The sequence below is a fragment of the Gossypium hirsutum genome, chromosome A05, assembly GCF_007990345.1.
Source record: "Gossypium hirsutum isolate 1008001.06 chromosome A05, Gossypium_hirsutum_v2.1, whole genome shotgun sequence".
In the NCBI taxonomy this organism is placed as follows: Eukaryota; Viridiplantae; Streptophyta; class Magnoliopsida; order Malvales; family Malvaceae; genus Gossypium; species Gossypium hirsutum.
Window position 1 is genome coordinate 63,038,961 of NC_053428.1, and position 13,765 is coordinate 63,052,725.

The 13,765-nt window shown below is 35.6% G+C and overlaps 1 pseudogene; it reads left to right on the top strand.

The window, feature by feature from the left end:
• The first annotated feature begins 11,743 nt into the window (after positions 1-11,743).
• LOC121229898 (uncharacterized) lies at positions 11,744-11,807 on the top strand (annotated as a pseudogene).
• The last annotated feature ends 1,958 nt before the right edge of the window (positions 11,808-13,765 follow it).

Sequence of the window (13,765 nt, forward strand, 5' to 3'; positions counted from 1 at the left end):
CGCAAACTAGAAAATCTAGAAATTTGAAGAAAAGACCGATGAGTAGTACATTCCCACCGCAGACTAGAAAATCCAGAGATATGTATTCTCGTTCTCATGTTTCGGCCGGACATTCATATGGGAATTGTAAGAAGAAAAATATGGGTTTTAAATCTCTAGCTAGTGTAGGAAATTCGAGATTTGTTAGACCCGAGTGCCAACGATGTGATAAAAGTCACATTAGTCCATGTAGAGCTAACGGATCTACCAATATGGTTCTCCAGATCATTTTATTAGAGACTGCCTTGAGAGAATTGAGAAAGAAAAATTTCAGAGTGCAAAACCTAGTGGTACAGTTTCGAGAGGAAGATCTTCGAGAAATGCTGGGAATGAGGCAAGCGGAAAGAATCTAGTCAGAGATTCAGTGTTTAAATCTGAAGCTAGAGCTCTGGCTAAATCCTATGCCATAAGGGTACGTGAAGATGCTTCATCTCCCAATGTGATCACTAGTATTTTCTCTCTTTATGATGTTAATGTTATTGCTTTAATTGACCCCGGTTCTACTCATTCATATGTGTGCATGAAATTGGTGTCTAATATGAGTATACCTGTTGAGTCTACGAAATTTATGATTAAAGTGTCAAACCCGTTAGGCAAATGTGTTATACTTGATAAAGTATGCAAGAAATGTCCTTTGATGATTAGAGGTCATTATTTTCCAGTCGACTTGATGTTGTTGCCATTTGACGAATTTGATGTTATTCTGGGTATGGATTGGTTGACATTGCATGATACTATAGAAAATTGTAAATAAAAGGTTATTGAATTAAAATGTGAAAATGGTAAAATCCTGCGGGTTGAATCAGACAAATCAGAGGCATTACCTAGTGTGATTTCTTCGATGTCGGCTCAGAGATATTTGAGAAAGGGTTATGAAGCTTATTTGGTGTATGTGTTGAATACAAAGGAATTTGAGAAGAAAATTGAATCAGCGCCGATTGTATGTGAATTCACGGATGTATTTCCAGAAAGTTACTGGGTTTGCCTCCTGTCAGAGAAGTAGAATTTGGTATTGAGTTGATACCAAGAACAACTCTGATCTCGATTACTCCATATAGAATGGCACCAACAGAGTTGAAAGAATTGAAGTCGCAGTTGCAAGAGTTGGCTGACAAAGGGTTCGTGAGACCGAGTTTTTCGCCTTGGGGTGCTCCCGTATTATTTTTGAAAAAGAAGGATGGTTCTATGAGATTGTGTGTAGACTATCAACAGTTAAATAAGGTAACAATCAAGAACAAGTATCCATTGCTGAGAATTGACGATTTGTTTGATTAGCTGAAAGGAGCAACATGGTTTTCAAAGATTGACTTGAGGTCTAGATATTACCAGCTGTGAGTAAAAGAGTCAGATGTGCCTAAAACTACTTTTAGAACAAGGTACAGCCATTATGAATTTTTTTGTTATGCCATTCGGTGTAACAAATGCTCCTGTTGTGTTTATGGATTTAATGAATCGCATATTTCAGCGGCAAGTTTGTTGTGGTATTTATTAATGATATCTTAATTTATTGGAAAAATGTGATAGCATGCTGGGCACTTGAGGATAGTTTTGTAAACTTTGAGAGATAAGCAGTTGTATGCCAAATTTAGTAAGTGTGAACTTTGGCTTCGAGAAGTTGGATTTTTGGGTCATATTGTTTCAGGTGATGGTATACGGGTTGATCCCAGTAAAATTTCGACTATTGTTGATTGGAAACTGCCGAAGAATGTGACTGAAGTTAGAAGTTTCTTGGGTCTAGCTAGTTATTATCGACGTTTTGTAAATGGATTTTCTATAATTGCTACTCCTATGACCAGGCTACTCCAAAAAGATGTTAAATTTGAATGGACGGAAGAATGTCATCAAAGCTTTGAGAAATTGAAAAAGTTACTGACTGAGGCACCAGTGTTAGTACAACTCGAGTTAGGTAAAGAATTTGTGGTGTATAGCGATGCTTCTCTAAATGGCTTGGGATGTGTACTTATGCAAGAAGGAAAAGTGGTGGCTTATGCTTCGAGGCAGTTGAAACCTCACGAAAGGAATTATCCGACTCATGATTTGGAACTGGCTGCTATAGTGTTTGCTTTGAAGATTTGGTGACATTATTTGTATGGTGAAAACTGCAGAATATATACTGACCACAAAAGTCTCAAGTACTTGATGTCACAAAAAGACTTGAATTTGAGACAGCGGAGATGGATAGAATTATTGAAAGATTATGAGCTTGTGATTGGCTACCATCCGGGGAAAGCGAATGTGGTTGCCGATGCTTTGAGTAGAAAGTCATCGTTTGCTTTGAGAGCTATGAATACTCAGTTGACGGTGTCTGACGATGGTTCGATCCTAGCAGAGTTGAGAACAAGACTGATGTTTTTACAAGAGATTTGTGAAACTCATAAAAGTGACAATGTTTGGAAGCCAAGAGGAAGCAATGTGAGGCTGATACAGGATCAGATTTTAGAATCGGTTCTGATGGTTGCTTGATGTTTAAAGATCAGATTTGTGTACCAAAAAATGATGAGTTGATTCAAAAGATCTTGCATGAAGCACATACTAGTTGTTTGTCAAATCACCTGCGTAGTACAAAAATGTATAATGACTTGAAGAAAATATATTGGTGGAATGGAATGAAAAGTGATATCTCTGAGTTCGTATCGAAATGCTTAATTTGTCAACAAGTGAAAGTTGAACACCAAGTGCCTTCGGGACTACTTCAACTTATCATGGTTCCCGAGTGGAAGTGGGATCGAATTACTATGGATTTTGTATCAGGGTTGCCATTATCTCTGAGGAAGAAAGATGCCATCTGGGTAATAGTCGATAGATTTACTAAATCGGCTCATTTTATTCTGGTATGTACTAATTATTCTCTTAATAAGTTGGCTGAATTGTATATCAGTGACATTGTTAGACTTCACAGAGTACATTTGTCGATCATTTGAGATAGAGATCTGAGATTTACATCGCGGTTTTGCCAAAAGTTGCAAGAGGCATTAGGTATGAAGATAAATTTCAGCACTGCCTTCCATCCAAAAACTGATGGACAATCAGAGAGAGTAATTCAGATTCTTGATGACATGCTCAGATGTTGTGTATTGAAATTCCAAAGTAGTTGGGAAAGATACTTATCATTGGTAGAATTTGCCTACAATAATAGTTATTAGATGAGTTTGAAGATGGCACCTTATGAAGCATTGTACGGTCATAAGTGTCGAGCGCCATTGTATTGGATTGAACTCAAAGAAAATCAGATTTACAGAGTTGATCTAATTAAAAAAACCAAAGAAAAAGTGAAAGTGATTCGAGATTGTTTGAAAGCTACTTCAGATAGATAGAAATCCTACGCGGATTTGAAATTAAAAGAAATCGAATTTAAAATTGGCGATAAGGTATTTTTAAAAGTGTCTTCATCGAAGAAAGTTTTTAAATTTGGTCGGAAAGGCAAGTTGAGTCCGCGTTTTATCAGACCGTATGAGATAATTGAAAGATTTGGATCAGTAGCATATTGGTTAGCATTACCACCTAAATTAGAGAAGATTCATGATGTGTTCTACGTATCTATGTTACGCCGGTATCGTTTGGATCCTTCACATGTAATTTCACCGCGGAAATTGAGCTACAACTGGATATGACTTACACTGAAGAACCGATTAAGGTTCCAATTAAGGTTTTAGCTTGGGAGGTCAAGCAACTAAGAAATAAAAGTATCGCTCTCGTGAAAGTATTGTGGCAAAAGCAAGGGGTAGAAGAGGCTACATGGGAGCCCAAGGAAACTATGAGGAATCAATACCCACACCTGTTTACCGGTAAGAATTTCGGGGATGAAAATCCCTAGAGGGGAGAGAGTTGTAATATCCCAAATTAGGGCCTAATAAGAATAGTGTTTTTGGGACCACAAATTCGAGATAGAAATAATTATTTTATTATCATTTTAAGGTCTATGGCATGATTTCACGATTTTGTGAAAATTTTGTTTAGAAATTTTATCGATAAAAGGTCCAATTTGATATTTAGGACTAAATTGCAAAAGTTGTAAAATGTGTGTTCTAGTTCACAAAGGTACTAAGTACTTGTTAGTAATGGGTTTTTAAAGTGGAGGTCCTTGGTTAGTAATTTGACCATTATACTAGTTTGGACAAAAATACCTAAAGGAAGATAAAACACCATAGTTTTTAATTAAAGGCATTTTGGTCATTTAGTTATTAAAATGAATTAAAAACAAAATTAAAAGCCAATTTTTGTCCATCTTCAACCCCTTGGCGGAATTTCACATGAGGAAGACATAGCTAGGGTTTTTCAAGCTTCCAAGTTCGATTCTAATTCCATTTTAGCCCCGTTTTTAATGTTATTTACGTTTTTGGAGTCCCGATAACTTGATTAAGCTTATTCTAGCAATAATTTAACCTAGGGCTTATATTTGGAAAAATACCCATAGGTGAAATGTGTTTCTTTTTATGTTTTATGGTAGAATATGAAGCTTGAAATTGTGTTAAACAACTTTTGCTAGGCGATTTTACGTGAAAACGAGTAAAACAACATAATGGGTAAAAATACCTAATGTCCATAATTACATGTTAGAGTGAGAATTTAATGTTGCCATAGAAGGGAAAAAAGATTAGCATGTCATAAAACATAAGAAAATAGGATGAAGTTTAATTTCTGAGCCTTGTGGAAAAAGTGTAAATATGTAAAAGTTTAGGGGCAAAAATATAATTTTGCCAAAGTTTGAGTCAATGACTGTTTTAATAAATGTGATTATTAAATATGCTAAATTTGTTATTTTAAATCAAGAGAAACAAGATTTGAGTCGTGATTGAGGGAAAAATAAAATTTACGAGGAATAGGCTCGATTTCTAACATTTTGTACCGAGGTAAGTTCAGGTTAAATGTAGTAACATAATTGTGATTTTAAGTAATTTAATGTTATTTATATGATATGATGATTATTATCATGAAATATTATGCTTTGTGGATTATTATTTAGTAATATGCAAATTATGTGAGCTACTTGATAAATATGAAATGCTATCAAGTATCGGTTCGGACATTCTGTGGAAGAAAGCAAAGATGTGTGATTGAGGAAAATCCCATTTGAACCTTGGGAATAGATTAGGATACAGGTGACATGTCACTTGGATATTTGAGTTCCGAGCTCGTTGAGTTGAGTCCGAGTTCGTGGGATGTAACTAGGCATCTGAACTCGTTTAGTTGAGTTCGAGTTCACTTATGGATTCAAACACCTGAGCTCGTTGAGTTGAGTTCGAGTTCGCTTATTGGTGGGTTACATGGTAGCTTGGCTACATAATTTTTGCAGGCTATTGAGTTTGTCTAGCTGCAGGTATGGCACTTATGTGCATGCAATTCGTGTATCCAAATTATATTCCGATGTGTTCAACGGGTGATTCTTAAGTGAATAAGGAGAATACTTAAGACAAAGGCGACATGTTGGTAAGTGTGGTGAATGAGAAAATTTGGACAGGTATGCACTTGAACCCTTGAGTTGAGAACTTGGTATGATGAAATCGTGGTAAGATAGTAAATGCAAATGTAACATGAATGTCTTGGTGATATTTATACAAATGATGTTTTATGTTGGATTGCGTGATTATGTTACTTGCTATTGACATGTGAACTTACTAAGCATTTATGTTTACTCCCTCCTTTCCATTCTTTGTAGTTTTGACAACTCAGGTCAGAAATTGGGAACAGTCAGAGGTTTGCTCACACTATCTGTGGACCATTTTGGTATAGTGGCTTGAATATTTTGAGTATGGCATGTATAGCATTATTATCATTTTGTGTATATGATCCTATGATATGACTATTGGGTGGTAAGGAAATGTTTGGTAATGATTAGCCATTGGAATGGCTAATCAAGATCATATTTGGTGTTATGTATACTGAATGTGCTATCTAATCCATGGAAATTCATAAAAAGGTGAAATTTGCTATAAAACAGTATCATACAACCGCAATGACGTGAGTTTGAAAAATCATTAAAAATAGTAGAGATAGAATTAGATGATGAATAAAATATGAAATTTAATCTTATTGAGTCTGTTTTCAAATGGAAGAAATAAAACAGGTAAATGAGTTGTAGTTTATGAGAAATTTCAGTGTTTCTAGAATAGAGTCAGAGTGATTTCTGAATTCCCTATTCTAAATTTATAAATTCACTAAAAATTGTAAAAAAATAATTAGGAGTCATACTTTATATGTATAGATTCTTATTGAGTATACTTTTAATAAAAACAAACAGAATAGCATTTGAATTCTATGCAAAGATAAAAGTGATTCGTAGTGAACAGAGGTCAGAGCAGTCAAACACTTAAATAGGGGAAACTTTAACTAATAAAATGTAGAAATTGGCCCGACCAAAAATTCTAAAAAAAATTAGTAAATATATATATGAGTCTAGTTTTAGGTAAAACTTATGGACTTTACTTTCAAGTTTCGTAACTCAAGATATGATTTTTTTAGCGACTATGACGCAGATGGGCAGTTTATTAGGAAAGGTAAAATAAATTGTTTGAAATTGTTTAAGTGATAATTTAAGTTTGTTAACGCCTTGTGCTCGACTCTGGCGACAGTCTTGGTTAAGGGGGTGTTACAAATATAACTCACAAAGGTCTCGGTACATCTTATTCCTGTCAGGATGCATAGCGTAAGGACTACTATGCACCTCTTACAGTATAGACTGCCTTAGACCAGTATCCTTCGGTACGCAAACTCTCTCACGGAAACAAAGTACCCCTTCACTATTCACTTCAAAATCTAAAGTTTCCCCACTCTATATCTGTCGAAAACGAGGACCCAGTGACTCATCCTTCAATTGTTTTCCCTTAATCTGTTAAATCTACCTCAGTTTCACTTGCAGCTCGGTCAACAGACTGTCATCATCAAATAAACTGAGATGAACAAACATCGCCCTTAGATCAATCACAGCCCTACGGCTCTGTGCATCGGCTACCATATTAGCCTTACTAGGATGATATTCAATGGAACATTCATAATCCTTAAGTAGCTCAATCCACCTACACTGCCTAAGGTTTAGCTCCTTCTGAGTGAGGAGATACTTGAGGCTCTTGTGATTCGTGTAAATGATACACTTCTCACCATACAAGTAATTACTTCAAATTTTTAGTACGAATACCACTACATCCAACTCCAAGTCATGTTTTAGATAGTTCGCCTCATGCGTCTTAAGCTGGTGAGACGCATGAGCCACTACCTTACCCCCTTGCATCAACACACATCCCAACCCAACATGTGATGCATCGCTGTAGATAGCGAATTCCTTCCCAGAGTCCGACTGAATCAAGACAGAGGCCTTAGTCAAAACTTTCTTAAGCTTCTCAAAACTTTCCTACTACTTATCAATCCAGTTAAATGGTACCCCTTTACGCAACAACTTAGTCAGAGGTGCAGCAATCAATGAAAACCCTTCCACAAAACGTCTATAATACCCTGCCAGACCTAGAAAAATTCAAATCTCAAATACCAACTTAGGCTGCTTCCACTCCAAAATAGCTTTAATTTTTCGAGGATCAACCCTAATCCCCTTAGTAGATACCACATAACCCAGAAAAGTTACCTTTCGAAGCCAGAATTCACACTTGTTGAATTTAGCGTACTATTGTTTCTCCCTCAGAATTTGCAGAACCACTTGGAGGTGTGCATCATGCTCATCTTTAGTTCTTGAATACACCAGAATGTCATCTATAAACACCACTACGAACCGATCCTGTAACACCCTAACCCGTTGTAACATCCTGATTTTTGGATTTATTCACGGTTTTCAATATTTTGTAAAGATTTTAAAATTTTGTATTTGGATGTGAAATTAATATTTTGAGTAGGTAAATGGGCTTATAGAAGGCCCATGTGTTGGCCAAAACCCAGTTGAATTTTTGAATTTTTGGACTTAGGAGTTAGGGGTTCTGGCTAGATGGCCCTTGTATAGAGTTATGGGTAAATTGCATCACAAAAAGAGCCTTAGTAAAGTGGCAAGGGTGACACCACTAGGCTCCTAAAAACATGGCGTGTGGAGCATTGGGGAAGGCATGGGATCGATTCCCTGTGTTGACAAATAGATGCATTTATTTTTTAAAGTGCAGGAGGGGCAGTGTTGGAGTCCAGGTGGATTCTGCTAGAGGAGAGTTTGAATCAGTCTAAACGCTTGGATTAAGGAGTGATAAGGGGAGAGATTTAAAGGATTTGGAGAGAGGCTAAGAGTTGGCCGAATTAGGGGAATTAGAAAGGGGATTTTGGCAGAGGGGTATTAGGTTAGTATTTCGGCACTTAGGGTGTTGAGTGGTGCCATTTTCTTTTGCTGAAACACCTTAGGGTTGTTCTTTTCTCTCTTTTCCTCTCTAGCCGAAACCACCATTCTCTCTATTCTTCTTTCTTCATTTTTTCTTCTTCAAAACCGTTCATCAAACCTGCTGTTCATCAACACTTGTGCCGAACCACAAAAGCCGAAACCTCGAAAAATACATTAGTTGTGCCGATTTCTTCCAAGCCAAATCCTTTGATATTTTTGTGCCTAATAAACGACAATCATCTTTTCTAAACCCTAAATACCTGTCGACAATTCTACATCAAGGTTATAGCCCCACACTGTCATCTCCTTCATCACCTAAAAGCCGAAAAACCATAGATTTGGGGGCTTATAGCCGAAACTTCAAAACTCCGGGAGTCGAGTTCTACCGTCGTTTGAAAGATAAATCTGCACCAGATTGCGTGGAGATCAAAAAGAAGTAAGGGGTAAGTGTTCATCATCTCAGATCTGGTCCTATTTTACAAAGTTAGGAAAAGCCGAAGTCCCTAAAATCTAGGGAGGCTGTCGATTTGGGCATGTGGCTCTAAGGGTTTTAACTGACGTTTTCTGTCAATGATTAGTGTCTTCTTAAGTGTTGGATTGAAGGCGTGGGTTGTTGGAGCAATCAGATTCGGAGCTAGCTATCGATTTTGGCAAAAAGGTAAGGTTCAAAGGCTTTTAGAGACATGGTTCGGTCATGGATAAGTAGGTTGTGGGTTTAGTGATTATGGTTTGTAAATAAGAACTGTGCTAATAAATTGTAGGACATCGGAAGAGATCTTAGTAACAGTCGTCGCGAATCAGGTGTGTACCGAACACCCTTTCTTAGTTCAATTCGGCAAAAGCCGAAATGCTGAAATTCCGGCATTTCATGGGCTTGTGAGTATGGGAATGCTCTTAAGACGTAGAGTACTTGTTAGATCTAGCACCGCAAGGTGGTAAGTAAGTTTGTGTGACGTCTTAACGTACTTCGGAAAAAGAGGGCCTCGATGGGCCAAAACTAGGCCCAATGGGCTTACGGACCAATATGGGTAAGAGATGGGCAAATTAGCCTGTTAGTTAGATGGTGGAACCAAATTGCATAAAACTGTTAAAAAATTACTGAAGTAGCTCGTGTAGTTGCGTAAGTTACAAAATTACCCCTAAAGAGCAAAATTACCGATATACCCCTAGGGTTTAAATTGGCTAAACTGCATGATTGATTAATATTGTATTTTACATGATATGCTTTTATTAATATCTGTTGCATGGGATTGGGGTATTGATGGAGGAAGTATTGAAAGTGGTTCATCCATGTACTGGAGGCTTTGCCTCAACTTACTGATATTTGAGCAGCGTTGCTGCAACTGTGGAGTGTAGGGCTGGGTGGGTTGAGATATTCCCCACATGGAGTTAGGGCTGGTACGGGAGCAGTGTAGCGGTTGGTGGGTTGAGTAGTCTCCCCAGATGGGTGTGCATGCATTACTACTATTGTTACCTATGTTACTGAACTGGGCCTATGGGCCACACTGTTATGTAAAAAGGGGCTAAGGCCTTGCTACTGTATTCTGAAAAGGGCTTCGGTCCACTGTGTACTGTTATCTGAATAGGGCTTAGGCCCAATAGGCTCGAGCTGATTTGGGCTTTGGATGGGTTTCTGTACACACTGAGTTTTCCCAAACTCACCCCTTTTTCTTCCATCCTTGCAGGTGAGCCCTAGTTGGTGGACTTGGAGCTGGCGGGATTCGGAGTGGCCACACGTTTTCTACAAATTCATTTTCTTCTGGTGAACTAAAATTTCCCATATTTTCATTTATGGTTTTGGGTTTTTAAATGTAATAAGGCCGCTTAATTTTTTTTTATGGTTTGGTTTGTTTCTTTATTATTTAATTCTATTATGATAAAACTGAACTATGATAACTAACGAAATGGATTAGCTCTAGGATGCGTTTTCAAAAAAATTAAGTGATTTCAAAATAACACGAATACAAGTAAGACTTCCGCTAAGCAAACGTTTTCAAACTTAATCATTTTCTTAAGATGGACATAACCAAATGGTTTTCTCAAAATTATACGAGATGTTAGAGTGTGGCAATGGCGGTGTGCATGTCTAGGATTGGATCCAAAGGGAGCTTGGTACTTAAGCGGTCCGACGGACTCACCTCCTCTTTTTCCTGGTTTCCTACCTGGTGCACAGCTTCCATTCACTTTAACCTACTTTTAAAAGTGTCTTTTACAACACCAACTAAGTTTTTTTCCAAACTAAGTAATACGGAATGTTTTGAACGCATCAATGTGGCGCATCAGATCCGGTCATAACGTCTAGGCCGGGTTTGGGGTGTTACACCCGTGTTAGTCACCGGAATGGGTTACGAGGCATTATCAGACAGAACACAAATTCAGAATAGACATTTACTACATTTCTTGCTTCATAAATTAAACTCATCAAAACACTTATCTTAGATGCACTTTTGAACTTAAAACTACTATATTTTTGTCATTGGCATGTTTAAAATTTATTCATAAATCATTACACAACATATACCAGACATATAGCATTTATTTTTCATAAGTTGAATATCAAACATAACATAACTTAAGTATCACTCACTTATACGGAATTAGTTGCATTTAAACTATCATAATTTAAAACTAAACATACTTCTTTCCTAATCACAAAATCATTATTTAAAACTAAACAGACTTCTTTCCTAATCACAAAACCATGCACATAATACTTTGTTATATTAAGCCATTTTAAACACAAATAACAACTAAAAGTACACATAATTCATATGCTAATTTTATATGTTTTAATTCATGCCAAAATTCTATTTATACAATCAATCTAAATTGGTTCATATTCAATCATTCTATATAACATTCAATACAAAATATATTTATATAAATATGCTATAAATCAAATTTCATGATTATCATTATAGTTCCAATGCCTTAACCATATATACATATACACTTACATTATTGTTTCTAAATCAAACTACCCATGTAAGCATGCCATTCCAAATCGATACAGAAACCACAATTTTTAATCCAATTTTCATAGCCTAACATAGATCACATATGTCCAATACCACAAATCCAACATTAGCATATAATTAAACACTTGAAGGCAAGATTGAAACACCATAGCCAAATTATAATAACTTTAAAACATCATATATATATTTCATTTAATAACTGAATACATAAATACCTTACAACTAATATTCCAAGCCAATTCATGTCACAAATTATGCATCTCAATAATAAGTCATTATCTATTCATAACCTAAATATATTCATCAACCAAATATAACTAATTTATCAAATGAATAAACATGAGCTTTACATAACATTACTTAAAACCTTTAGCATATTCCAAATTCATCACACACTTATTGCATGGCCGAATTATCTGTGTTCGGAAGATTAGCATGGCCCTTGCGCAAGGATGAAACGCACAAATCAAGAAACGAATGGTTTTATCAGATGTGTATCTAATTCAAGTATGTTTGAAATGTATATTATGTTTGAGAATAAAAGGTATGTATATGTACAAGTGATGATATGTGATACAAGTATGAAAAAAATGCTATATGTGTAATTGAATTGAGAATATGTGAAATGAATATGAACTATGTGATTAGAGAAGTGAATGAACCAGCAAATGAAGACATTATTAAAAGAGATATTGGATAGTTCTAGAGATTATTCAGATTGTGCAAAATCACTGTTACAGAAGAAGCTAACTTGGATTAAATGACCTATTCAAGTATGATATCTAAAGAAAGGTATTAGCTGAAAGTTCTTTTGAATTGATTTCTGCTATTGATGAGATAATATGAACACAATGATGATAGAATTAGTCAGTTGAATAATGGTTGAATTATACTGATGGCTAAGTGCAGTGGATATAGTTGTGTAATTACTATGACTTCTTCTGGACATTGTATGTGTACATTTATCCTCAGAATTGTTTAATTTCAGAAGAAATTCTTATTGTATGAGAATACTAACTAAATGTGCTAATAGAGGAAAGTATGGATTAGTCTGTTTGAGTTATGTTTTGCATCGTTATGTCTATCTCTGGTATTTATTCCATTGTGTGGACAAGAAAGTCGACGGTAAACTCTGTATGATGCTAATACTTTGTTTCTACTAGCTATTGTTCTGTTGAAAATATGTGAAGATTATATTGCTTCTGTTACTGTGGATTTCCGTATTTACGAGTAATATTGTTCGTTTTGGACATTTTCTGGAATATCATCGGGTTGATATCATTCTATACGGGTTGTAATTTTCTGATATTCTGTGTAGCTTCAAATGTTGAAAGTTTCGTTATTCTGGTTTTCTTATGATTCTATGTGATTATCTATAAGAGATGTCTATTTGAAGGAAATGGTTATATCTATTATAATTATAATTTCTGTTCTAAAATTTGGGAGTATTGTAGTATCATTATCAGAGTTATAAAAGTTGTGTTTCTCCATTGATTGCTGTTCAAATCATATTTGATTTTCCTATAGGTTCATATGCTTCGTTAACAACCGGAATATTGTCTATTCTTACAGGTAAGGCGACAATCTTATTATCACATTATGATTTCTATTTGATGATTGTGGCATCTGTATAATGATATGTCTGGATTATTCTTTCTAATGAGAAGAAAGAATTTCTTTGAAAAGACTGGTTCTGTAGTTTAATCTGATCTAAAATTATTTGATTGAAAATTTAACTGGGTTATATGAGGTTGAATCCATCCACCAGATCAGAAATAAACTTTGAATGTACATGTGTGAATTGGGGAATAAAACTGGAGGAAGAATTCGTATTCTTAAATACTTGATATAGATTTGTGAGGCTCATAAAGTTGATAATAAATTGTTAGCAAAGCGGGGCCAATGTGATTTGAATGTTGATTCAGAGTTTTGAGTTGATGCTGAGGGTTGTCTGAGGTTCAGAAACCAAATATGTGTTCCGAGAAATCCAAAGTTAATTCAGATTATTTTGACCGAAGCTCACATCATTCGATTATCTGTTCACCCGGTTAGTACGAAGATGTATAACTATCTGAAACAACTTTACAAGTGGCATGGTATGAAACAAGATATTTCTGACTTTGTTTCGAAATGTTTTGTTTGTTAACAAGTAAAAGTCGAGCATCAGGTACCTTTTGTGTAATATCCTGAATTAGGGCTTAATCAGAATAGTGGTTTCGTGACCACAAATCCGAGATAGAAATAATTATTTTATAATTATTTAGATGATTATGATATGATTGCATGATTGTGTGAAAATTTCGTGATGAAATTCTATGCCTAAAGTGCTTAAATTGAAAGTAGGGACTAAATCGAATAAGTTGGAAAACTTGCATTCTAGAAGTTTTTAGTATGAAATTGTTTTGGAATATTAATGAGGAGGTCTTAAATAGCAATTTGACCAATT